The 27288-nt window shown below is 47.3% G+C and overlaps 1 protein-coding gene across 1 annotated transcript in view; it reads right to left on the bottom strand.

Annotated features, from left to right (window-relative positions):
* The window catches only part of LOC146839175 (uncharacterized), a 67737-nt gene extending 40719 nt beyond the window's left edge, over positions 1 to 27018 (bottom strand). The window contains exon 1 of the mRNA XM_085603189.1: positions 26941 to 27018. The gene's annotated coding sequence lies outside the window, so the exon portion shown is untranslated. The remainder of the gene's footprint in view (positions 1 to 26940) is intronic.
* Between the last annotated feature and the right edge of the window lie 270 nt (positions 27019 to 27288).

Raw genomic sequence — 27288 nt, forward strand, 5'->3', positions numbered from 1 at the left:
ATGCATACAATGCAATAACACAGGGCAGGCACTAGGCGAATCTGATGCAAACAATGCAATAACACAGGCCAGGTACTAGGAGAACTTGATGCATACAATGCAATAACACAGGGCAGGCACTAGGAGAATCTGATACATACAATGTATGTTTCTGCTGTGCTCCAGACATTCTTTGAAGCTCTATCCAGGAAAACATTAATGTCGAGGAGTTCAGTTCAGTTCAGTTCACAATTCTTTATTTGGTTACACAAGTAGTCATAAAAGTGCATGCATGCATGAAATAGATAAAATAATTAAAAACGGATTCATACTTTTGATCCTATTCATTTCGAGATAGTAAAATCAGTGCAATCTCCATATCATGATACCACCAAAGCTGAGCACTAAAGAGCGGCCCTCACCCCAGTTTTCAGACACAGTCCAACGTAAAAGATACATTCCTCATCATTCAACTGGAGCAAGGTGTCAAAGGATACTCTAAAATCTGCGATACAATACCCACGAAAGCAGTCAGTTGTTACAAGTTGTAACTCTAACGGGTTGTTTCCTTTTGTTGACTACCTGTTTGTTGGGTGCTCTTTTCCTTTTTGTTGCTATGCTTTTAGAGGGTGGAGGGTCTACACATGCTGTGCGCTGATCTGGGTTTACACTGGTGCTTGCGGTCAGGGTTCTGCTGATGTTAGAATGGAGCAGAGCACAAGATAGTACTGGTTCTTCCTCTGATACACCGACAATGTGTGCTTTTCCCCCAGATTCTAGCGCAGATGTCAAGCCCCCCGTAGTCGAGTGACAGATGTTGCTAAGTCAGTTTAATTTCATTGGTTACAATCCCCACCACTCTTTCTCACATAAAGCCGATGGACTCAGAGGGACAGGAGACAACACATTCCCCTTCATTCCACCGCTTCACCATAATGGGATATAACTTATTTTTATCACCCGACTATTAGGTTACTCCTGTGGAGGGTTCCAAAGTGGAGACAAGCACCACGCCGACATTACCGGCGAGTTTGCTGGCCACGCCCCCTTCTCAGGCCACGCCCCCTGACCGCCCTATTTAAGGAACGCTGATCACCAGCGCCCTTAGATTACATATCTCCTGAGGCGGAAGCCGGGAGTAGGCGATTTGCTGCTAATTTCTTCTTTTAAAATTGAAAATTTGTTGTGATTTTAACTCTCACCTGTGCACATCTCCCTTCCAGCGCGCAGTGGACCCACGCCGAGGAAAAACAAGCACCACGCCGACATTACCGGCGAGTTTGCTGGCTACGCCCCCTTCTCAGGCCACGCCCCTAGCGTCATACCCCAATCATATAAAAATGTGTCACTCTAGGAAGCGCAGCGGACGAGCGCAGCGGGCACGCCGTTTGCGCGCCGAAGGCGCGCCTAAGGCAAGCCCGTCTGCGCCCGTCCGCGACGGACCGGGACCAGGGGCCATAACCCCTACTTCTCTCGTCACGCAAACTCGGTATTATGCCTCCGAGGAACTCAGAACCATCAGCTCTCAGGGAATCCTGCCCTGCGCTCATAAATATGGCCCGCTAGACCTACCGTCCCAATGCAAGGTTTGCAAAATTCACCTCAAACCTAAACCCTCTACACCTAACCAACAACTTTTTCGACTATTCCTGCTGAACTGCAGGTCTCTTCCTAGACACTGCACAGAGATTTCCCTATTAATCGAAGAGGAAAAACCAGACGCTCTCTTTCTAACGGAGACTTGGCTAACCCCTCACTCTGACCCCGAGTTGGTCCAAATCCTGGGGCAGGAATATCAAATTGTAAGACTGGACCGGGAACTTGACAGAGGGGGCGGACTAGCCATCATTTTTAAAGATTGTTTTACCTGTCGCTGCACTCCCAACCCCTTTCCGGAATGTGAAAGTATGTCTTTTACTTTGGATTTCTCTCCCAATTTGAGCTTTTCCGGGACTCTTATATACCGTCCACCAGGCACTCCCAAACAGTTTTATGAAACTTTGCCACCACTAGTCGCCGATCTGGCCCTATCGCCCTCCAACTACACGTTATTGGGTGATCTCAATATACACTTTGACGACCCCAATAATTCCATCGCCAACAAACTAAGTAGGGACCTCTCTGCTTTGCAGCTGCTCCAGCTGGTCTCATCCCCTACGCATACGAAAGGCCACTTGCTGGATCCAGTTTTCAGCAACTGCACACATTTGAAGGCTCGTCCCCCCATAGCACTTCCCTGGACAGACCATGCCTTAGTCCCGTTGCTCTGGATAACAGAGAAACTTATACCCCCTACACCCACTGTCCAAGAAACTCGAATTTGGTCTAAAATACCGCTGGCCCAGTGGACCCAAGAATTACAAAAATCCATTCCTTCAATCGGTCAGACTCCCTCACAGGCCAATGAAACATTCAATGAATGGATTCTGAGTTCCCTAAACGCCACGCTCCCCCTGAAGAAAACAGTTTTTAAAAGATCCAGAACTTCAGCTCCCTGGTACTCCACCGAACTAAGGGAGAAAAAGCGTTTTTGCAAGAGACTGGAACGTAAATGGCGACTAGGTTACGCGGAAATAGATAAAACTATCTACAGAGACGCCATCAGGTCATACAAAAAAGACATAAAAAGTGCGCAATCCTCATACTACTCCAACCAGATTGCAGAGGCTAGCTCCAGCTCAAAAGAGATATACAAAATAGTAAAAAGCCTCATCACCCTCCCCACACCCCCGTCTATAACGGAGAACCCAGAGCTCCGCTGTGAAGACCTGGCTAATTTCTTCTCTCAGAAAATTAACCTTATATACTGATCCTTCCCTTCTACAGACCAGACTGCTCTGATTAAAGCAGCCCCTTGTCCCCCTCAAATCCACTCACCCAATCACCCTCCGGTGTTGGCGGAATCCCCCCAGTTGCAGGCAGATTACCCATCCAATAACCCCCCGGTGCTGGCGGAATTCCCCCAGTTGCAGGCAGATCACCTCACTTTCCTCATGCGCCAGGTGAAGTCGGGTTCCCCTAGAGACCCAGCACCCCCATATGTTCTAGTCTTGGCGTTTCAAACCATCCTCCCCACACTGCTTGAAGTACTCAACACCTCGATTACCACCAGCATAGTACCAGCAGCATGGAAGCAGGCTATGGTGAGGGCCCTGATTAAAAAACCAAATCTTGACACCAAGAACCTCAACAATTACCGCCCGATCTCCTTGCTGCCTTGGGCAGCCAAGATCCTGGAGAAACATATAAATAGCATAATAACAACTTTTCTCGAACAACACCAACTTCTTGACCCATCCCAGACTGGCTTCCGCCCCAAGCATGGGACCGAGACGGCACTGCTGGCAGTCACAGAGGAGTCCAGGAGAATCTTAGATCGGGGAGGATCGGTGGCAATCATCCTCCTCGATCTGAGCGCCGCATTTGATACCGTTAACCACGGTATCCTTCTGCGGCGTCTCCTGGACACCGGAATATCTGACAGAGCTCTGGAGTGGCTCAAGTCCTACCTGAGTGAAAGATCCTTCCAGGTGTTTGAGGGCAATGTCACTTCCTCCAGCAAGCCTCTGGGATGTGGGGTCCCACAGGGATCTTCATTGAGCCCGACGTTATTTAACGTCTACATGAGGCCACTGGCTGAGATCGTCCGTCCGTTCGGTATCAAGATCATTACCTACGCGGACGATACCCAGCTGGTGGTCTCCCTGGCACAGGCGGGCGGTACGTCGGCAAATGTAGATCTTGCAGGCTGCCTGGATACGGTCAAATGCTGGATGACCAAGTCTTGTCTCAAACTTAATGGAGACAAGACAGAGCTCATGCTCCTGGGTCACATTTTACCATCGACCATAGACAATCTCTGGCCCACCAGCCTAGGTCCGGCCCCAACACCCAAAGACGCCATTAAGAGCCTTGGTGTCTGGCTCGACAGGTCCCTGTCCTTTGACCAACAGGCTACAAAACTTTCTGCCACCTGTTTTGGTATCCTGAGAGTCATTAGGAAGATTTTGCCTCTACTCCCCTTTGAAGCAAGAAAAACCGTAGTCCTGGGCCTGATCCAATCGCGGCTGGACTATGGAAACGCATTATATCTCGGAGCTCCCGACTTCACCTTGCGCAAATTACAATTAATACAGAACTGCGCAGCCAGAACACTCTTACAAATCCCTCGCAGATCCTCAGTAAAGTCCGGACTGAGGAAACTGCACTGGCTCCCTGTAAAGGAAAGAGTAGACTTCAAATCACTCTGCATCGCACACCAGACTTTCTGGTCGCAAGGCCCGACCATCAACCTCCCTCTCATCACACCCTATATACCCACCAGACAGTTGCGCTCCACTTCTGCAAATCTAGCCATTGTACCGCAAACAAAGAAATCAAGATCCGGAGGCCGCTCTTTCTCCTTCAATGTGGCTAAAAAGTGGAACGCCCTACCCCAGCATCTCAGATCAAACCCCGACATTCTCTCTTTTCGCAAACAGCTGAAAACGCTCCTGTTCACCACATAACCATGGTACTGAATCTGCCTTCCTCCTTACTCAAACTTCAGAGATATGCTTAGCGCTTGGACGCCTCAGGGCAGCTACCCGCGCTTTAGAAATCCGAATTCATTCATTCATTCATTCAAGAGAGGGGGCCCAGCCTCGTACGGCTGCAGACAGGCGCAGACGGGCCTGCTGTTCGCCTGGGCCATGCCTGGGCACATCCCACACAGCGGGGCTATGTCCCAGCTCTTGTAATGCACCTCCGGGCGCAGGAAGCAAGTGTTGGTGGCTTTAAGGACTTCTGTGAGCTGCGCCTTGTGCTGATCTTCCTTCTAGGCAGGACTTCTGTCAGCTGTGCCTTGTGCTGATCTTCCTTCCAGGCAGGACTTCTGTCAGCGGTGCCTGGTGCAGATCTTCGTTCCAGGCAGGACTTCGGTCAGCTGTGCCTTGTACAGACCTTCCTTCCAGACCGGACTTTTGTCAGCGGTGCCTGGTGCAAAACTTCGATCCAGGCAGAAGCTTCCATCAGCTGTGCCTTGTGCAGATCTTCCTTCCAGGAAGGACTTCTGTCATCTGTGCCTTGTGCAGATCTTCCTTCCAGGAAGGACGTCTGTCATCTGTGCCTTGTGCAGATCTTCCTTCCAGACAGGACTTCTGTCAGTTGCGCCTTGTACAGATCGTCCTTCCAGGCAGGACTTCAGTCAGCTGTGCCTTGTGCAGATCTTCCTTCCAGGCAGGACTTCAGTCAGCTGTGCCTGGTGCAGATCTTCCTTCCAGGCAGGACTTCTGTCAGCTGTGCCTTGTGCAGATCTTCCTTCCAGGCAGGACTTCTGTCAGCTGTGCCTGGTGCAGATCTTCCTTCCAGGCAGGACTTCTGTCAGCTGTGCCTTGTGCAGATCTTCCTTCCAGGTAGGACTTCTGTCAGCTGTGCCTTGTGCAGATCTTCCTTCCAGGCAGGACTTTAACACAGACCAGGTATTAGGAGAATTTCTATTTTATTTGTATTTAACAGAGTTTTATATAGCGCAAACTTGACCCGAATTGGGTATCAGAGCCCTTTACATAGCACCAATTGGAATACATATTTGTTAGGCTCAGGGCGATTAAGTGATTTGCCCGACATCACAGGATGTTCAGCGTCACTGCCCAAACTCAAACCCAGTTCCCCAGATTCTAGGTCGACCACCCTAACCGTTAGGCCAACTCCTCTCCCCAATCTGATACTAACACTGCAATAACACAGGCCAGGCACTAGGAGAATCTGATGCAAACAAAGCAATAACACAGGCCAGGCATTAGGAGAATCTGAAGGACACAATGTAATAACAGGCCAGCCACTTGGATTGATGCAAACAATGTAATAACACAGGTCAGGCACTAGGTGAATCTGATGCAAACAATGCAATAACACAGGCAGGCACTAGGATTGATGCAAACAATGCAATAACATGGGCCAGGCACTAGGAGAATCTGATGCAAACAATGCAATAACATGGGCCAGGCACTAGGAGAATCTGATGCAAACAATGCAATAACACAGGCAGGCACTAGGATTGATGCAAACAATGCAATAACACAAGCCAGGCACTAGGAGAATCTGATGCAAACAATGCAATAACACAGGCCTGGCACGTGGATAATCGGATGCAAACAATGCAATAACACAGGCCTGGCACGTGGATAATCGGATGCAAACAATGCAATCACATAGGCCAGGCACTAGGAGAATCTGATGCAAACAATGCAATAACACAGGCCAGGCACTAGGCGAAACTGACACAAACAATGTAATTACACGGGCTAGGCACTAGGAGAATCTTGATTAGATTTGATTTGATGAAGTATTTGTAAAGCGCAACTATCACTCCGTGAGGAGTATCCTGGCGCTGGAGTAGCGGTGAGAAGGAGCCCTATAAGAGATTAGATCAAAGCTAGACAAAATTCGTCAGAGGCACTAAAAACCCAGGTTTTCAAGGTCTTCCTAAATACAGATTCAGTATTGCATAACCTAAGATGAGCAGGAAGCAAATTCCAGGCTTTGGCACCCAGGTAAGCCGCAGTCTTACCTCCTTTCAATTTGTATCTAAAATTGGGGAGTTTAAGCAGATTTGCTGAAGAAGACCTTAGGAGTCTTGTTGTTGTGTATGGGACAAAGCGTGCCACCAGGTATTTGGGTCCCACATTAAGCTTAGCTCTAAAGGTGATCAAGAGGATCTTAAAAAGAATTCTCTTATGCACCGGGAGCCAATGAAGACTATTCAAGGCAGCAGAGGCTGAAGATCTTCTTGGAAGTTTAAGCACTAATCGTGCTGCCGCATGTTGCACAACCTGTAATTTCTTTAAAATAGCTTTATTAACTCCTGCAAGGAGACCGTTACAATAGTCTAGGCGCGAGAGTGCCACAGCTACAGATTTCCTTTCTGCCAAAGGGAGGAATTTAATTTTTTTTAAAAGATTTAATCAGGCTGAAGCACATTCCCGCCACTGCTTTGTCATGAGGTAGGAATGAAAGAGAGGTGTCGAATTGTACTCCCAAATTCCTAGCGACTTTCACCACATCAGGCGGGGGAGTCGCACCTTCAGGCCACCATTTGGAGGGTTGGAAGAGGACATCATTCCCTATCGGGAGAATTTCTGTTTTGTCCGTGTTGCATTTTAGCTGATTATTCCTCATCCACTGAAGAACGGCGGTCAGACAACTTTTAAAATTGGTCACAGCCTCTACGGAACCATTCTCTATAGAGAGGATCATCTGGGTGTCATCTGCATATGATGTGACCTCTATCCCAAATGATCCAATCAAAGCGATAAGAGGGGTCATATATATATTAAACAATAATGGGCTTAGAGAGGACCCTTGAGGAACCCCTGCCGTTAGGTTACGTTCTATAGAAAGGAACGTACCCAAGGTAACTGCTTGTCTCCGGTTAGAAAGGAACGACTTAATCCATTCCAATACCGTACCGGAAATGCCGCTGCATTCGAGACGTTTCAAAAGAATATCATGGGAGATGGTGTGGAATGCAACCGACAAGTCCAAAAGAATCAGGACCGCTTTCTTACCTTTATCGGCAATCATTTTAAGAGTGTCAAATATTTCCAAGAGAGCCGATTCTGTAGAGTGTTTTGGGTGAAAACCAGATTGTTGTGGATGGAGGATTTGTTGCTCTTCAATGAACTTAGTTAGTTCCTTATGAACAAATGTCTCTGGTTTTTTACCTAACAGGGGAAGGAGAGAGATCGGACGAAGGTTTGAAAGTACAGACGAATCAATATTTTGTTTCTTTTTTAGCGGCTTTACCAGCGCAAGCTTCCACTCGTCTGGTACAATGCCTGTCCTAAGGGAGGAATTAACTATGTGATTGATGATAGGATTCACTGTCTCAAGTATTTTATGAAGAATCGTCGGGGGACAGGCATCCAATGGCGAGCCTGATTTACACCTTTCTATTGCCGCAAGAGTCAGCTGCAATGGGACTGATTCAAAAGTGCAAATAGAGATAGAGCTTTCCACCGAAAGAGGATCAAAAACAGAATCCTGATTATAGACTGGAAAATCTCTTTTCCTCAAAAAATAGTGAAATTCTATCACACAGTTTCTGCGAGGCCGGAAGTTCCTTCTGTTCCGCTTTAGGTTTTGTATATGACTTCACTATTGAAAAGATAGTTTTCTGATCTTCCTTAGCTGCATTTATTTTATTAGTAAAATATTATTTTTTTGCCAGTTTAATCTGGCGAAAGTAAGCTTTCCTGCTCTTTTTTAACACTATTTTTTGTTAACCCCTTCAGTGCGGCGCGGATTCCCGCGCCGTGCTGAAGGTTCGCTGCGCGAGCGGGCTCATGACGGAACGGTTCCGTCATGAGCACAGCGCAACCGATGCTCATGACGGAACCGTTGAGCATCGAAGGGGTTAATCATTAAACGACTTTCTCCATTGTCACTCATGTTGTTTACAAAGCAAATGGGCTTGGGCCAGTAGGGGCGTAAACCAAGTGGTTTTTAAAGTTTTAGGTTTTTTAAGCTTATTCCACTTCTCCTGGGGGGAGAGTGTATTACATACTTTGGATATCCAGGACTGAAATAAACATGAATCTAATTCTGTATTACCGGTCAAGACAGGAGTAAGGGCCTGCGCCAAAGTAGATAGATTAGGATTTCCAGCAAACAATGTAATAACTCGGGCCACGCACTAGGAGAATCTGACACAAACAATGCAATAATACAAGCCAGGCACTAGGATTGATGCAAACAATAGAATAACACAGGCCAGGCACTAGGAGAATCTAACGCAAACAATGCAATAACATGGCCCAGGCACGAGGAGAATCTGACGCAAACAATGCAATAACACAGGCCAGGCACTAGGAGAATCCGATGCAAACAATGCAATAAGACAGGCCAGGCACTATGAGACTCTGATGCAAACAATGCAATAACACGGGCCAGGCACTAGGAGAATCTGATGCAAACAGTGCAATAACACGGGCCAGGCACTTTGAGAATCTGATGCAACAGTGCACTATCACAGACCAGGCGCAAGGAGAATGTGATGCAAACAATGGAATAACACAGGCCAGGCACTATGAGGATGTGATGCAAACACTGCAATAACGCGGACCAGGCACTTTGAGAATCTGATGTAAACAATGCATTAACACATGTCAGGCACGAGGAGAATGTGAAGCAAACAATGCAATATCACAGGCCAGGCACTATGACACTCTGATGCAAACAATGCAATAACACAGGCCAGGCACTATGACACTCTGATGCAAACAATGCAATAACACAGGCCAGACACTAGTTGAATCTGATGCATACAATGCAATAACACAGGCCAGGCACTGGGAGAATCTGATGCAAACAATGCAATAACACCGGCCAAGTACTAAGAAAATGTGATGCATACAATGCAATAACACAGGCCAGGTACTAGGAGAACCTGATGCATACAATGCAATAACACAGGCCAGGCACTAGGAGAATCTGAAGCAAACAAAGCAATAACACGGGCCAGGCACTAGGAGAATCTGATGCAATCAATGCAATAATACAGGTCAGGCACTAGGAGAATCTGACGCTAACAATGCAATAATACAGGCCAGGCACTAGGATTGATGCACACAATGCAATAACACAGGGCAGGCACTAGGAGGATCTGACGCAAACAATGTAATAACACGGGCCAGGCACTAGGAGAATCTGACACGAACAATGCAATAACACAAGCCAGGCACTAGGATTGATGCAAACAATGGAATAACACAGGCCAGGCACTAGGAGAATCTGAAGCAAACAATGCAATAACACGGGCCAGGGACTTTGAGAATCTGATGTAAACAATGCATTAACACAGGTCAGGCACGAAGAGAATCTGATGAAAACAATGCATTAACACAGGTCAGGCACGAAGAGAATGTGAAACAAACAATTCAATAACACAGACCAGGCACTAGGATAATCTGGAAGCCACAATGCAATAACACAGGCCAGGCACTAGTTGAATCTGATGCATACAATGCAATAACACAGGCCAGGCACTGGGAGAATCTGATGCAAACAATGTAATAACACCGGCCAAGTACTAGGAAAATGTGATGCATACAATGCAATAACACCGGCCGGGCACTAGGAGAATCTGATGCAAACAATGCAATAACACGGGCAAGGCACTAGGAGAATCTGATGAAAACAATGAAATAACACGGGCCAGGCACTAGGAGAATGTGACGCAAACAATGCAATAACACAGGCCAGGCACTATATACAAACAAAGCAATAACACAAGCCAGGCACTAGGAGAATCTGATGCAAACAATGCAATAATACAGGCCAGGCACTAGGATTGATGCAAACAATGGAATAACACAGGCCAGGCACTAGGAGAATCTAACGCAAACAATGCAATAACATGGCCCAGGCACGAGGAGAATCTGACGCAAACAATGCAATAACACAGGCCAGGCACTAGGAGAATCTGAAGCAAACAATGCAATAACACGGGCCAGGCACAAGGAGAATCCGATGCAAACGATGCAATAACACAGGCCAGGCCCTATGAGACTCTGATGCAAACATTGCAATAACACGGGCCAGGCACTAGGAGAATCTGATGCAAACAATGCACTATCACAGACCAGGCACAAGGAGAATGTGATGCAAACAATGGAATAACACAAATCAGGCACTTTGAGAATCTGATGTAAACAATGCATTAACACAGGTCAGGCACGAGGAGAATGTGAAGCAAACAATGCAATATCACAGGCCAGGCACTAGGAGAATTTGATGCAAACACTTCAATAACACAGACCAGGCACTAGGAGAATCTGGTGGAGACAATGCAATAACACAGGCCAGGTACTAGGATAATCTGGGGGCCACAATGCAATAACACAGGCCAGGCACTATGACACTCTGATGCGAAAAAATGCAATAACACAGGCCAGGTACTGGGAGAATCTGATGCAAACAATGCAATAACACAGGCCAGGTACTAGGAGAACCTGATGCATACAGTGAAATAACACAGGCCAAGTACTAGGAGAATGTGATGCATACAATGCAATAACACAGGCCAGGCACTAGGGGAATCTGATGTAAACAATGCATAAATACAGGCCAGGCACTAGGAGAATCTGATGAAAACAATGCAATAACACGGGCCAGGCACTAGGAGAATGTGACGCAAACAATGCAATAACACAGGCCAGGCACTATATACAAACAATGCAATAACACAGGCCAGGCACTAGGAGAATCTGATGCAAACAATGCAATAATACAGGTCAGGCACTATATACAAACAATGCAATAACACAGGCCAGGCACTAGGAGAAACTGATGCAAACAATGCAATAACACAGGGCAGGCACTAGGAGAATCTGATGCAAACAATGCAATAACACAGGTCAGGCACTATAATTGATGCAAACAATGCAATAACACAGGCCAAGCACTAGGAGAATCTGATGCAAACAATGAAATAACACGAGCCAGGCACTAGGATTGATGTAAACAATGCAATATCACAGGCCAGGCACTAGGATTGATGCAAACAATTCAATAACATAGGAAAGGCACTATGTTAATCTGATGCAAACAATGCAATAACACAGACCAGGCACTAGGAGAATCTGATGCAAACAATGCAATAACACAGGTAAGGAACTAGTATTGATGCAAACAATGCAATGACACAGGCCAGGAACTAGGATTGATGCAAACAATGCAATGACACAGGCCAGGGACTAAAAGAATGTGATGCAAACAATTCAATAACAGGGGCCAGGCACTAGGAGAATCTGATGCAAACAGTGCAATAAAACAGGCCAGGCACTTTGAGAATCTGATACAAACAATGCAATAACACAGGCCAGGCGCTGGGAGAATCTAACGCAAACAATGCAATAACACAGGCCAGTCACTAGGAGAATCTGATGCAAACAATGCAATAACAGAGGCCAGGCAATAGGAAAATCTAACGCAAACAATGCAATAACACAGGCCAGTCACTAGGAGAATCTGATGCAAACAATGCAATAACAGAGGCCAGGCAATAGGAGAATCTGATGCAAACAATGCAATAACACAGGCCAGGTACTAGGAGAACCTGATGCATACAATGCAATAACATGGCCCAGGCACGAGGAGAATCTGACGCAAACAATGCAATAACACAGGCCAGGCACTAGGAGAATCCGATGCAAACAATGCAATAAGACAGGCCAGGCACTATGAGACTCTGATGCAAACAATGCAATAACACGGGCCAGGCACTTTGAGAATCTGATGCAACAGTGCACTATCACAGACCAGGCGCAAGGAGAATGTGATGCAAACAATGGAATAACACAGGCCAGGCACTATGAGGATGTGATGCAAACACTGCAATAACGCGGACCAGGCACTTTGAGAATCTGATGTAAACAATGCATTAACACATGTCAGGCACGAGGAGAATGTGAAGCAAACAATGCAATATCACAGGCCAGGCACTATGACACTCTGATGCAAACAATGCAATAACACAGGCCAGGCACTATGACACTCTGATGCAAACAATGCAATAACACAGGCCAGACACTAGTTGAATCTGATGCATACAATGCAATAACACAGGCCAGGCACTGGGAGAATCTGATGCAAACAATGCAATAACACCGGCCAAGTACTAAGAAAATGTGATGCATACAATGCAATAACACAGGCCAGGCACTAGGATTGATGCAAACAATTCAATAACATAGGAAAGGCACTATGTTAATCTGATGCAAACAATGCAATAACACAGACCAGGCACTAGGAGAATCTGATGCAAACAATGCAATAACACAGGTAAGGAACTAGGATTGATGCAAACAATGCAATGACACAGGCCAGGAACTAGGATTGATGCAAACAATGCAATGACACAGGCCAGGGACTAAAAGAATGTGATGCAAACAATTCAATAAAACTGGCCAGGCACTTTGAGAATCTGATACAAACAATACAATAACACGGGCTGGGCACTAGGAGAATCTGAAGCAAACAATGCAATAACACGGGCTGGGCACTAGGAGAATCTGAAGCAAACAATGCATTAACACGGGTCACGCACTAGGCGAATCTGATGCAAACAAGGCACTATCACAGGCCAGGCACGAGGAGAATGTGATGCAAATAATGGAATAACACAGGCCAGGCGCTAGGAAAATCTAACGCAAACAATGCAATAACACAGGCCAGTCACTAGGAGAATCTGATGCAAACAATGCAATAACAGAGGCCAGGCAATAGGAGAATCTGATGCAAACAATGCAATAACACAGGCCAGGCACTAGGATTGATGCAAATAATTCAATAAAGCAGGCCAGGCACTAGGGTAATCTGATGCAAACAATGTAATAACACAGGCCAGGCAGTACAAGAACCTGACGGAAACAATGTAATAACACAGGCCAGGCAGTACAAGAACCTGACGGAAACAATGTAATAACACAGGCCAGGCAGTACAAGAACCTGACGGAAACAATGTAATAACACGGGCCAGGCACTAGGAGAATCTGAAGCAAACAATGCAATAACACAGGCCAGGCACTATAACACTCTGATGCAAACAATGCAATAACACGGGCCAGGCACAGGTAGAATCTGATGCAAACAATGCAATAATACAGGCCAGGTACTAGGAGAACCTGATGCATACAATGCAATAACACAGGCCAGGCACTAGGAGAATCTGATGCAAACAATGCAATAACACAGGCCAGGTACTAGGAGAACCTGATGCATACAATGCAATAATGCAGCCCAGGCACTAGGATTGATGCAAACAGTGCAATAACACAGGCCAGGCACTAGAAGAATCTGATACAAACAATGCAATAACATAGGCCAGGCACTGGGAGAATCTGATGCAAACAATGCAATAACACGGGCCAGGCACTAGGAGAATCTGATGCAAACAATGACCCAGTCCTGAGGCGGAAGCCGGGAGCTGGAGGTACTCTATTGTTTTAAAACTGCTCATTTTCCTTCATTTGTTGCTCTGTGTGGTGTCACTAAATCCTATGTGTTTTTAAAATAACAAGGCACTAATTAGTGCTCACACTCACCGTGCGCACAGCTGATTGCTAGCTGGTCGCGCCCCTCTCTGCTCTCTGCCAGCAGCCGCCATCACCAGCGGCGTGCGCGCTGACTCCGCCCCCTTTTTAGGCCACGCCCCCTGATCGGCGTACTTAAACCGCTGACTACAAGCGGCAGCCAGTAAACCTTTGACCCAGTCCTGAGGCGGAAGCCGGGAGCTGGAGGTACTCTATTGTTTTAAAACTGCTCATTTTCCTTCATTTGTTGCTCTGTGTGGTGTCACTAAATCCTATGTGTTTTTAAAATAACAAGGCACTAATTAGCGCTCACACTCACCGTGCGCACAGCTGATTGCTAGCTGGTCGCGCCCCTCTCTGCTCTCTGCCAGCAGCCGCCATCACCAGCGGCGTGCGCGCTGACTCCGCCCCCTTTTTAGGCCACGCCCCCTGATCGGCGTACTTAAACCGCTGACTACAAGCGGCAGCCAGTAAACCTTTGACCCAGTCCTGAGGCGGAAGCCGGGAGCTGGAGGTACTCTATTGTTTTAAAACTGCTCATTTTCCTTCATTTGTTGCTCTGTGTGGTGTCACTAAATCCTATGTGTTTTTAAAATAACAAGGCACTAATTAGCGCTCACACTCACCGTGCGCACAGCTGATTGCTAGCTGGTCGCGCCCCTCTCTGCTCTCTGCCAGCAGCCGCCATCACCAGCGGCGTGCGCGCTGACTCCGCCCCCTTTTTAGGCCACGTCCCATTCCTCTCTCTACAAATGTGCATGCATAGAACGCGCAGCGGACGAGCGCAGCGGGAGCGCCGTTTGCGCGCCGAAAGCACACCTAAGGCAAGCCCGTCTGCGCCCGTCCGCGCCAAGACCGCGCCAGGCGCAGGAACCCCTGCCCAAATTCCTCCAACCATCAGGTACGCTCCCAACGTCCTCCTCAAACTCCAAGGTAGATCTGACTGCCCCTGCAAGCTTGATCTTGCTAATGTATTCGGCTCCACCAGCTGTAACAATTGTCGTTGGACTCTCAACTTCGCCTCCAAACAGCCAACCTCCCCCAACAGTCCGCACTTTACAGGCGGTCTGGTAAATGCTAGGTCATTGTGTAAACATAGTCAGGATATCCACGACCTCATCATTGACCATGACCTAGATTGTCTCTTTATCACCGAGACCTGGCTTACTGAAGACAGTAACCCAGACATAGCCATCGCCCTCCCCCCTGGCTACTCCTTTCACAGACAGGACAGACAGAAAGGTAGAGGAGGAGGTGTTGCATTCATCCTGAGGAACTCCTTTAGCTGCCACACCTTCTGCCTCGACCCTCTCACGGATACAGAGGGGCTAGGTTTCTCCATTAAACTTAGTCAAACCCTTTCCTTCTCCGGGGGTTTGATTTACCGCCCACCCGGCAATGCCACGAAGTTCCTTGACTCCCTTCACGAAGCCCTCGGACACTTCTTCCTCCGCTACCCCCATTTCACCCTCTTGGGCGACTTTAATCTACATCTCGAAAAATCTTTCGACCCCCTTACCAGTAATTTTCTGCAGACACTAGACATCTTTAAGCTGCAACAAACCGTCAAATTGCCTACTCATTCTCTTGGTCACACTTTGGATGGTGTCTGTTCCAATTTCCCGTCTATCACCACCTTGTCCCCCACCCCCCAAATTTGGACTGACCACTGTTTGATCCCCTTTCACATTTCAAGCGTTCCTCCGCCTACCTGCATAAAACGCACTCGCCAACCCATTCACTCTATTAATTGGAAAACTGTTGAGAAAAGTTTCAGTTCCCATCCCTTCTCTCCTACCACTACCCCTTCTTCCTCTGGTAACATCGATACTGATGCAGTATGTCTCAACAACTGGCTCTCTCACGAAATCTCAAAACGATGCCCTCCGAATAACAAAGGCAATACCCTAAAGAAATCGAAAATTAAAGCCCCCTGGTACACGCCTGATCTAACAGCCGCTCACCTACTCTGCAGGAAAGCTGAACGCAAATGGCGTAGATCCTACGACACTGATGATCGTAACTACTACATCCTGCAGAGGAAAAATTATCTTTCAACAATCAAATCAGCACAAAGAACATACTATGTAAACGCCATTAAAGAGGCCAGTCAAAAACAAAAAACCCTCTTTTCCATAGTAAAATCTTTCACCAAACCTAAAGCTCTTCAACCAGAAATCCCCCCTTCCCAAGAGCTGTGTGACAAGATTTCTGACTACTTTGATGAAAAAATCTCCTCCATCCATAAAAACTTCCCCCCTCCCCCCCCTGTGCACTCAATCTTGGATCTAAACCAACCTCGCCCAATCGCTAACAGTCTCTACCACTTTACCCCGGTGACCTTGACTCAGACCAGAGAAGCGATCCTTTCATGCAAATCTGGCTCCCCCTCTGACCCTTGTCCCCCCAAGATCCTCCATATCATCATTGATGAAGTCAATCCTATCATTAATGAAATAGTCAACCTCTCCCTCAAAACTGGTTCTGTTCCCCTCTCCTGGAAAAAAGGGGTGGTTAAACCTCTTATGAAAAAGGCAAACAAACCCCCCTCCGACCTAACTAACCTCCGTCCCATCACCTTATTACCTGCACTAGGCAAAATAACTGAACAGTTAGTCCACAAGGAGCTCAAGTCCTTTCTTGACACTCACAACCTCCTTCACCCCCAACAATCCGGTTTCCGGTCTAAACATTCTACCGAAACCGCCTTGATCGAGCTGACCGATACCATTAAAACCCTCCAAGATCAAAGGAAGAAGGCCATCCTGATCCTTCTTGACCTCACGGCAGCATTCGATACCATTTCTCACTCCATTCTGCTTAACAGACTCAAGGACATTGGCGTTACAAACTCGGCCCTAGCCTGGATTAGTTCTTTCCTCTGCGACAGGTCTCAAACTGTCACACTGGGTCCCTTCCATTCAAAAGAAAAAATGGTCTCTTGTGGAGTTCCTCAGGGCTCCATTCTGAGTCCCCTCCTTTTTAATATATATCTCATCCCTCTGCTTACCCTCATAGAATCGTTCGGCATAACCGTCACGTCTTATGCCGACGATACCCAGCTTGTCATCCCTATCGACGACAATTCAAACACGGCCGAACTCAATCTTAAGCACTGTCTCACAGCGGTCTTTCAATGGATGGACGCCAACCACCTCCGCTGCAACTCGAATAAAACCGAGATCCTGCCCATTGGTAAGAACGCTTCTTTTTGCCCCGCCCTGTGGTAGCCTGATAATTCCGCTGCCCCACCTCAGACAGTTTCATCAGCCAGAAACCTCGGAGTTATTTTTGATTCCGATCTCTCTTTCGATACCCACGCCACGACCGTAGCAGGTAAATGCTTCGGCATCATAAAGTCCCTGAGAAAGTTCTTTGACTTCCTCCCGCTCGACTCCAGAAAGACCATCGCGGTAGCCCTCATACTCTCTCGAGTGGACTACTGTAACGGCCTCCTGGCAGGGACCAAAAAGTCCACCCGATTGAAAATTCAAGGCGTCCTACACACTGCTGCGCGCCTTGTCCTTAAACTCCCACGCAAATCCTCAATCTCCTCTGCTTTTAAATCCTTACATTGGCTCCCCTTGCATAAGAGAATACTCTTTAAAATTCTCATTGTAGCTTTCCGAGCCTTCTACAAATCCGGTCCAGCATATTTGTCAAGCCGCTTCCCCCACTACACACCGGGCCGCTCTCTCAGATCCTCGCAAGAAAACCTCATGATCCCCTCCAAATTCAATCTGAAGTCTAAAGGCGGTAAAACACTTAGTTCCCTGGCTATCAGAGCCTGGAACAGCATGCCAAGGCATCTCAGATTTCAGACGCTTGAAAAGCCGTTTAGGAAACATCTCAAAACGTGGATTTTTAATCTCTCTGATGACTGGACCAAAGCAGCCATCTAGCCCCCCACTACCTTCTTTGTGATTTGGTCATTGGTTTGTCAGCGCCATGATGCTCCTTCCGGTGCGAACGTTTGCGCTCTATAAATACCTATCCAAAATTCCAAAATTCCAAACACAGGCCAGGTACTAGGAGAACCTGATGCATACAATGCAATAGCACAGGCCAGGAACTAGGCAAATCTGATGCAAACAATGCAATAACACAGGCCAGGCACCAGGATTGATGCAAACAATGCAATAACACAGGCCAGGCATTAGGAGAATCTGATACATACAATGCAATAACACAGGCCAGGCACTAGGGGAATCAGATGCAAAAAATGCAAAAATACAGGCCAGGCACTAGGAGAATCCGATGCAAACAAAGCAATAACACGGGCCAGGCACTAGGAGAATGTGCTGCAAACAATGCAATACCACGGGCCAAGCACTAGGAAAATCTGATGCAAACAATGCAATAACACGGGCAAGGCACTAGGAAAATCTGATGTAGCCAATGCAATAACTCGGGCCAGACACTAGGAGAACCTGACGCAAACAATGCAATAACAGAGGCCAGGCCCTATACACAAACAATGCAATAACACAGGCCAGGCACTGGGAGAATCTGGTGGACACAATGCAATAGCAAAGGCCAGGCACTAGGAGAATCTGATGCAAACAATGCAAGAACACAGACCAGGCACTAGAACAAAAAGGTTGACACAATCCAATAACACAGGCCAGGCACTAGGAGAATCTTATGCAAACAATGCAATAACACAGGCCAGGCACTGGGAGAATCTGACTCAAACAATGCAACAACACAGCCCATGCACTAGCAGAATCTGATGCATACAATGCAATAACACAGGCCAGGCACTAGGAAAATCTGGTGGACACAATCCAATAACACAGGCCAGGCACTAGGAGAATCTGATGCAAACAATGCAATAACACAGGCCAGGCACTAGAAGAATCTGATACATATAATGCAATACCACAGGCCAGGCACTAGGGGAATCTGATGCAAACAATGCAATAACACAGACTAGGCACCAGGAGAATCTGATGCAAACAATGCAATAACACAGGCCAGGCATTAGGAGAATCTGGTGGACACAATCCAATAACACAGGCCAGGCACTATGAGAATCTGATGCAAACAATGCAATAACACAGGCTAGGCACCAGGAGAATCTGATGCAAACAATGCAATAACACAGGCCAGGCACTAGGATTGATGCAAACAATGCAATAACACAGGCCTGGGACTAAAAGAATGTGATGCAAACAATGCAATAACACAAGCCAGGCACTAGAAGGCTCTGATTCAAACAGTGTAATAACACAGGCCGGGCACTAGGAGAATCTGATGCAAACAATTTATTAACAAAGGCCAGGCACGAGGAAAATGTTATGTAAACAATGCAATAACACAGGTCAGGCACTATGAGAATCTGATGTAAACAATGCAATAACAGTGGACAGGCACTAGGAGAATCTGATGCAAACAATGCAATAACACAGGCCAGGCACAAGGAGAATCTGAGGCAAACAATGCAATAACACGGGCCAGGCACTAGGAGAATCTGATGCAAACAATGTAATACCACAGACCAGGTACTAGGAGAATCTGACGCAAACAATGCAATAACAGTGGCCAGGCACTAGGAGAATCTGATGCAAACAATGCAATAACACAGGCCAGGCACTAGGAAAATCTGATGCAAACAATGCAATAACACAGGCCAGGCAGTAGGAGAATCTGATGCAAACAATGCAATAACACGGGCCAGGCACTAGGAGAATCTGATGCAAACAAGGCAACAACACAGGCCAGGCACTAGAATAATCTGACGCAAACAATGCAATAACACAGGCCAGGCACTAGGAGAATCTGATGCAAACAATGCTATAACACAGGCAAGCAACTAGGAGAATCTGATGCATACAATGCAATAACACAGTCCAGGCACTAGGAGAATCTGATGCAAACAATGCAATAACACGGGCAAGCAACTAGGAGAATCTGATGCATACAATGCAATAACACAGGCCAGGCACTAGGAGAATCTGATGCAAACAATGCAATAACACGGGCCAGGCACTAGGAGAATCTGATGCAAACAATGCAATAACACAGGCAAGCAACTAGGAGAATCTGATGCAAATAAGGCAACAACACAGGCCAGGCACTAGGAGAATCTGACGCAAACAAGGCAACAACACAGGCCAGGCACTAGAATAATCTGACGCAAACAATGCAATAACACAGGCCAGGCACTAGGAGAATCTGATGCAAACAATGCAATAACACAGGCAAGCAACTAGGAGAATCGGATGCAAATAAGGCAACAACACAGGCCAGGCACTAGGAGAATCTGACGCAAACAAGGCAACAACACAGGCCAGGCACTAGAATAATCTGACGCAAACAATGCAATAACACAGGCCAGGCACTAGGAGAATCTGATGCAAACAATGCAATAACACAGGCAAGCAACTAGGAGAATCTGATGCATACAATGCAATAACACAGTCCAGGCACTAGGAGAATCTGATGCAAACAATGCAATAACACGGGCAAGCAACTAGGAGAATCTGATGCATACAATGCAATAACACAGGCCAGTCACTAGGAGAATCTGATGCAAACAATGCAATAACACGGGCCAGGCACTAGGAGAATCTGATGCAAACAATGCAATAACACAGGCAAGCAACTAGGAGAATCTGATGCATACAATGTAATAACACGGGCCAGGCACTAGGAGAATCTGATGCAAACAATGCAATAACACAGGCAAGCAACTAGGAGAATCTGATGCATACAATGCAATAACAGAGGCCAGGCACTAGGAGAATCTGATGCAAACAATGCAATAACAGTGACCAGGCACTAGGAGAATCTGATGCAAACAATGCAATAACACAGGCCAGGCACTAGGAGAATCTGATGCAAACAATGCAATAACAGTGGCCAGGCACTAGGAGAATCTGATGCAAACAATGCAATAACACAGGCCGGGCACTAGGAGAATCTGATGCAAACAATGCAATAACACGGGCCAGGCACTAGGAGAATCTGATGCAAACAATGTAATACCACAGACCAGGTACTAGGAGAATCTGACGCAAACAATGCAATAACAGTGGTCAGGCACTAGGAGAATCTGATGCAAACAATGCAATAACACAGGCCAGGCACTAGGAGAATCTGATGCAAACAATGCAATAACACAGGCAAGCAACTAGGAGAATCTGATGCATACAATGCAATAACACAGGCCAGGCACTAGGAGAATCTGATGCAAACAATGCAATAACACGGGCAAGCAACTAGGAGAATCTGATGCATACAATGCAATAACACAGGCCAGGCACTAGGAGAATCTGATGCAAACAATGCAATAACACGGGCCAGGCACTAGGAGAATCTGATGCAAACAATGCAATAACACAGGCAAGCAACTAGGAGAATCTGATGCAAATAAGGCAACAACACAGGCCAGGCACTAGGAGAATCTGACGCAAACAAGGCAACAACACAGGCCAGGCACTATGAGAATCTGACACAAACAATGCAATAACACATGCCAGGCACTAGAATAATCTGACGCAAACAATGCAATAACACAGGCCAGGCACTAGGAGAATCTGATGCAAACAATGCAATAACACAGGCAAGCAACTAGGAGAATCGGATGCAAATAAGGCAACAACACAGGCCAGGCACTAGGAGAATCTGACGCAAACAAGGCAACAACACAGGCGAGGCACTAGAATAATCTGACGCAAACAATGCAATAACACAGGCCAGGCACTAGGAGAATCTGATGCAAACAATGCAATAACACAGGCAAGCAACTAGGAGAATCTGATGCATACAATGCAATAACACAGTCCAGGCACTAGGAGAATCTGATGCAAACAATGCAATAACACGGGCAAGCAACTAGGAGAATCTGATGCATACAATGCAATAACACAGGCCAGGCACTAGGAGAATCTGATGCAAACAATGCAATAACACGGGCCAGGCACTAGGAGAATCTGATGCAAACAATGCAATAACACAGGCAAGCAACTAGGAGAATCTGATGCAAATAAGGCAACAACACAGGCCAGGCACTAGGAGAATCTGACGCAAACAAGGCAACAACACAGGCCAGGCACTAGAATAATCTGACGCAAACAATGCAATAACACAGGCCAGGCACTAGGAGAATCTGATGCAAACAATGCAATAACACAGGCAAGCAACTAGGAGAATCGGATGCAAATAAGGCAACAACACAGGCCAGGCACTAGGAGAATCTGACGCAAACAAGGCAACAACACAGGCCAGGCACTAGAATAATCTGACGCAAACAATGCAATAACACAGGCCAGGCACTAGGAGAATCTGATGCAAACAATGCAATAACACAGGCAAGCAACTAGGAGAATCTGATGCATACAATGCAATAACACAGTCCAGGCACTAGGAGAATCTGATGCAAACAATGCAATAACACGGGCAAGCAACTAGGAGAATCTGATGCATACAATGCAATAACACAGGCCAGGCACTAGGAGAACCTGATGCAAACAATGCAATAACACGGGCCAGGCACTAGGAGAATCTGATGCAAACAATGCAATAACACAGGCAAGCAACTAGGAGAATCTGATGCATACAATGCAATAACACGGGCCAGGCACTAGGAGAATCTGATGCAAACAATGCAATAACACAGGCAAGCAACTAGGAGAATCTGAGTCATACAATGCAATAACAGTGGCCAGGCACTAGGAGAATCTGATGCAAACAATGCAATAACACAGGCCAGGCACTAGGAGAATCTGATGCAAACAATGCAATAACACAGGCCAGGCACTAGGAGAATCTGATGCAAACAATGCAATAACAGTGGCCAGGCCCTAGGAGAATCTGATGCAAACAATGCAATAACACAGGCCGGGCACTAGGAGAATCTGATGCAAACAATGCAATAACACGGGCCAGGCACTAGGAGAATATGACGTAAATAATGCAATAACATGGGCCAGGCGCTAGGAGAATCTGACGCAAACAATGCAATAACACGGGCCAGGCACTAGGACAATCTGATGCAAACAATGCAATAACATGGGCCAGGCGCTAGGAGAATCTGACGCAAACAATGCAATAACACAGTGCAGGCACTAGGACAATCTGATGCAAACAATGCAATAACACAGGCCAGGCACTATATACAAAAAATGCAATGACAGGCCAGGCACTAGGTTTGATGTAAACAATGCAATAACACAGGTCAGGGACTAGAATTGTTGCAAACAATGCAATAACACAGGCCAAGCTCTAAGAGAATCTGATGCAAACAATGAAATAACACGAGTCAGGCACTAGGATTGATGCAAACAATGCAATAACACAGGCCAGGCACTAGAAGAATCTGATGCAAACAATGTAATAACACAGGCCAGGAACTAGGAGAATCTGATGCAAACAATGCAATAACACTGGCCAGGCACTATGAGAATCTGATGCAAACAATGCAATAACACAGGCCAGGCACTATGACACTCTGATGCAAACAATGCAGTAACACAGGCCAGGCACTATGAGATTCTGATGCAAACAATGCAGTAACACAGGCCAGGCACCAGGAGAATCTGATGCAAACAATGCAATAACACAGGCCAGGCACTAGGATTGATGTAAACAACGCAATAACATAGGCCGGGCACTAGGAGAATTTGATACTAACAATGCAATAACACGTGCCAGGCACTAGGAGACTAGGTACAGGTTCACACCAAGTCATGGTATCTTTACATTGTTTAAGCCAACAAGGTTTCTGCTACACTAGACTGTAGGTTTTACGGACTCTATTGTGACGGGCATTAGGTGAGACATGGCGCTAGTTCACTAGGCCGATATACATAGCTGCCAAGGTTTCAGATTGCTTACATGTGACATTTTCATATTTCATTTAATTATGAGTGACATTTCAATGACTATGAGTGACACTTTCGCTCAAGCAAAATCAAGCAATGAAGACGAGGGAAGCATATATAAATATCAGAAATTACACACATTTGAGCAACGGGAAACTCTAAGAGGATCTTAAAACTGCTGCAATTGATCTCTGGGTTTGTTGTTCCTCAATGTCGGTGTCTGCCGTCATTTCCGCTCTAATGCTCTTTGATTATCATATATGGACCAACACCATTGTGTAGTATCAATCATTTATATGCCTTATATCATCTATTTAATTCCCAAAGCACTCTAACATCTTTCGGCCCCCTCTCTCAGAAACAGTCCCTTTGCTTTATAGTTCTGCTCATACCAATGTAGGGTGTCAGGGCACTTCACATCAGACACACTACCAACACGATGACTCTTTTGTGGGTACTCCAGTCATAATTCATAGCACATCTCCCCTGACAACAGCTGAAGTGTTTAATAGGTACTTCATTCATCAAGCAAGCAATAGTGTGGGGGTGAAACTGAAGTGCCTTGCAGTGTTCACAAACATTCTGTCTGGTGTACTGCAAGAAATCGAGCACAAATACATAATTAGCAACTGGGGGCTCATGCCAGCAGGATATTCGAAGTTGAAAAAATCCCGCAGTGTCGCCTGTGACCTTAGTACTAACACAGGCCGGCGCTGACTGCAGGCTGCAGCTGCCTGACCGCGCGCTGCCATTCATTTTGTAAATCACACAGGCTGGTGGCACTTACTTGGGCAGTAATCGTAGAGTCCGAAGGAGTGTGGCGGGTGGCGCTCTAACAATTGCTTGACACGCGACGCCGTCTCTCTGTAAGGCAGTGGCGCAGGCTCACTTAGGCCGCAAGCCACTGCGCCCCACGGTAATTTGGGTTTGCCGGCCCGACGCCTCAAGCTGGCAGGCCAGTGAGTCCCGGGGCTGGGCCGTCCAGTGACACGCAGACTATGTCCTGGCAGCCGCTGCTGCTACCCGAGTGGGTCGCTCACTCCTCGAGTCGGGCTCCCAGGTCTAGCATTGTTGAATTGAGGGGGTTAAGTAAAACGGCTGAGTGATAGCGCACAGCAACGCCGGTGCGGAGCTGCTTGCAGCAGGCAGCGTGACGCTGCAAGCGCCATATTTGAATACATTTGCGGAGCCGCTCCCTAACGTACCGGCCTCAAGCACACAACATGATTGGCCGGCTGCTCCGCGGGGATTCAAGAAGGTGATACATTGTATCAGTGTGAGTCACCCTGCGAGCAGCCTTAATTTAGCTCAACTGCAAGCCTGTGAGAGCAGTGGGGGCACGGCGCGCAGCCACACTAAACAGTTTTAACAGCCAGCCAGCACGTCAGTGTCTGCTGTGAGACACATGCATTATGCGTGACAACGCATTTCAGTGCGGTGATGTGGAACACCACATTGAAATGCATTAGCGTCACACCTGATGCGTGATACTTGGCAGGCCTGATATATCATAAACAGGTAAAAGAGCATGCCACTGCTCTGGGCCCAAATGGGTTCTTTGGATGGCAAACACTGGAATTAGTGATCTGAGCACTTGTGTGAAATTATACCTGTCACACCCTGTTCCGGTGTCACCCCGGAGCAACAGTGTACAATAAGCTAAACCAGACCTTTCTTAATTCTGCCTTTCAAGCAGTCTCCAATCAGCAAGGGAGCTCTTTTTGTAATTTGGAGCAGTCGCCAGCAAGAAAAGAGGATATTTTTGGTTCACCTCTTCCGGGCTTTCTGCGCTGATGTGGAGGCAAATGGGATGGAACAAGCTACAGGAGGATGAACGCCTATTCCATGCCCTATGCCAGTCACCTAGTAAACAACAAGGGGGTTCACCAGGGAACTTACCAGGGGTTACTTTCTGAAGCAGGCTACATATACGTAGGGACTAGTCCAATTCCCTCTTCCTTTCAGACGTTCACAAGATAAACGAGGTTCTGAGTCACACAGAGTGAAGCATTCAGCACTGGTGACTGTGGAAACCTTTGGTGGGATTATAGTGAACCAGGCACTGTTTATAGAAGGCAAATATACAAAGTGAGTCTCCAGAAGCCAGCAGTGTGGTATTGGTAAGATGTAGGTCTGGATATTGGAATACATCAAAATCTAACTCATATTATTCATGTCCTAACTTCTCTTCCACTTTCACAGTAAAAAGCAGCGCAAGCTGGAAAGAATAATTCTGCTGCAAATGCCTCCTCAAAGTAAAGCAAAGTAAAAAGTAGAGCAGAGTAGAAATGTCATCTTCTGTTTGCACTTCTTACAGTGCAAGTAAAATGCAGATTCTGGTTTAAGACCCTCCGTATGACGTGTGGCAGTTTATAAATGTTTCCACAGGAAAAGCTCCTCACAGATTATTCATAGTGCAGTAAGACACAGTGCAGTGTGCACAGACTCCTCACAGTGCAGTAAGATGCAGTGACTCCTTACAGTGCAGTAGGATGCCCGGATAAAAGAGCCCAGCTCAGCCCCCAGAGGCCCCGGGATAGAAGAGCCCAGCTCAGCCCCCAGAGGCCCCCGGATAGAAGAGCCCAGCTCAGCCCCAGGGGCCCCAGATAGAAGAGCCCAGCTCAGCCCCCAGAGGCCCCCGGATAGAAGAGCCCAGCTCAGACCCCCAGGGGCTCCCGGATAGAAGAGCCCAGCTCAGCCCCCCAGGGCCCCAGATAGAAGAGCCCAGCTCAGCCCCAGGGGCCCCAGATAGAAGAGCCCAGCTCAGCCCCCAGAGGCCCCCGGATAGAAGAGCCCAGCTCAGACCCCCAGGGGCTCCCGGATAGAAGAGCCCAGCTCAGCCCCCCAGGGCCCCCGAATAGAAGAGCCCAGCTCAGCCCCAGGGGGCCCCGGATAGAAGAGCCCAGCTCAGCCCACAGAGGCCCCCGAATAGAAGAGCCCAGCTCAGCCCCAGGGGCCCCCGGATAGAAGAGCCCAGCTCAGCCCGGCTCCTGCAGAGATTCCCTCCAGTATTATTCAGTCTATTTCTACAAACACAGCAGAAGGTACTGACAATCTCCCACCTGAGCAGAGACCTGTGCAGACATGTCCAGGCTCCCTCCTCCTCCTGGGGGGCTGGGGGGGCAGATCTGAGATCTGGGGGGGTGGGGGCAGGGGCAAATCTGGGATCTGAGGGGGGGGCACATCTGGGATCTGAGGGGGGGGCAAATCTAGGATCTGAGGGGGGCAGGGGCAGATCTAGGGTCTGGGGGGGTCTCTGAGGGTCTGAAGATGAAGATAACTGCACAGACACTCAGGGGTCCTTCTTCCTCTGCAGTGGCCGGAAGTGATGTCAGCACCCGCTGCTGGTACTGTCTCTGCCGCCGCTGACCCGGAAGAGGAAACCTTCTCCCTTTCATCCTATGTGCAGC

Source organism: Triturus cristatus, chromosome 4_2 (genome assembly GCF_964204655.1).
Source record: "Triturus cristatus chromosome 4_2, aTriCri1.1, whole genome shotgun sequence".
Classification (NCBI taxonomy): domain Eukaryota; kingdom Metazoa; phylum Chordata; class Amphibia; order Caudata; family Salamandridae; genus Triturus; species Triturus cristatus.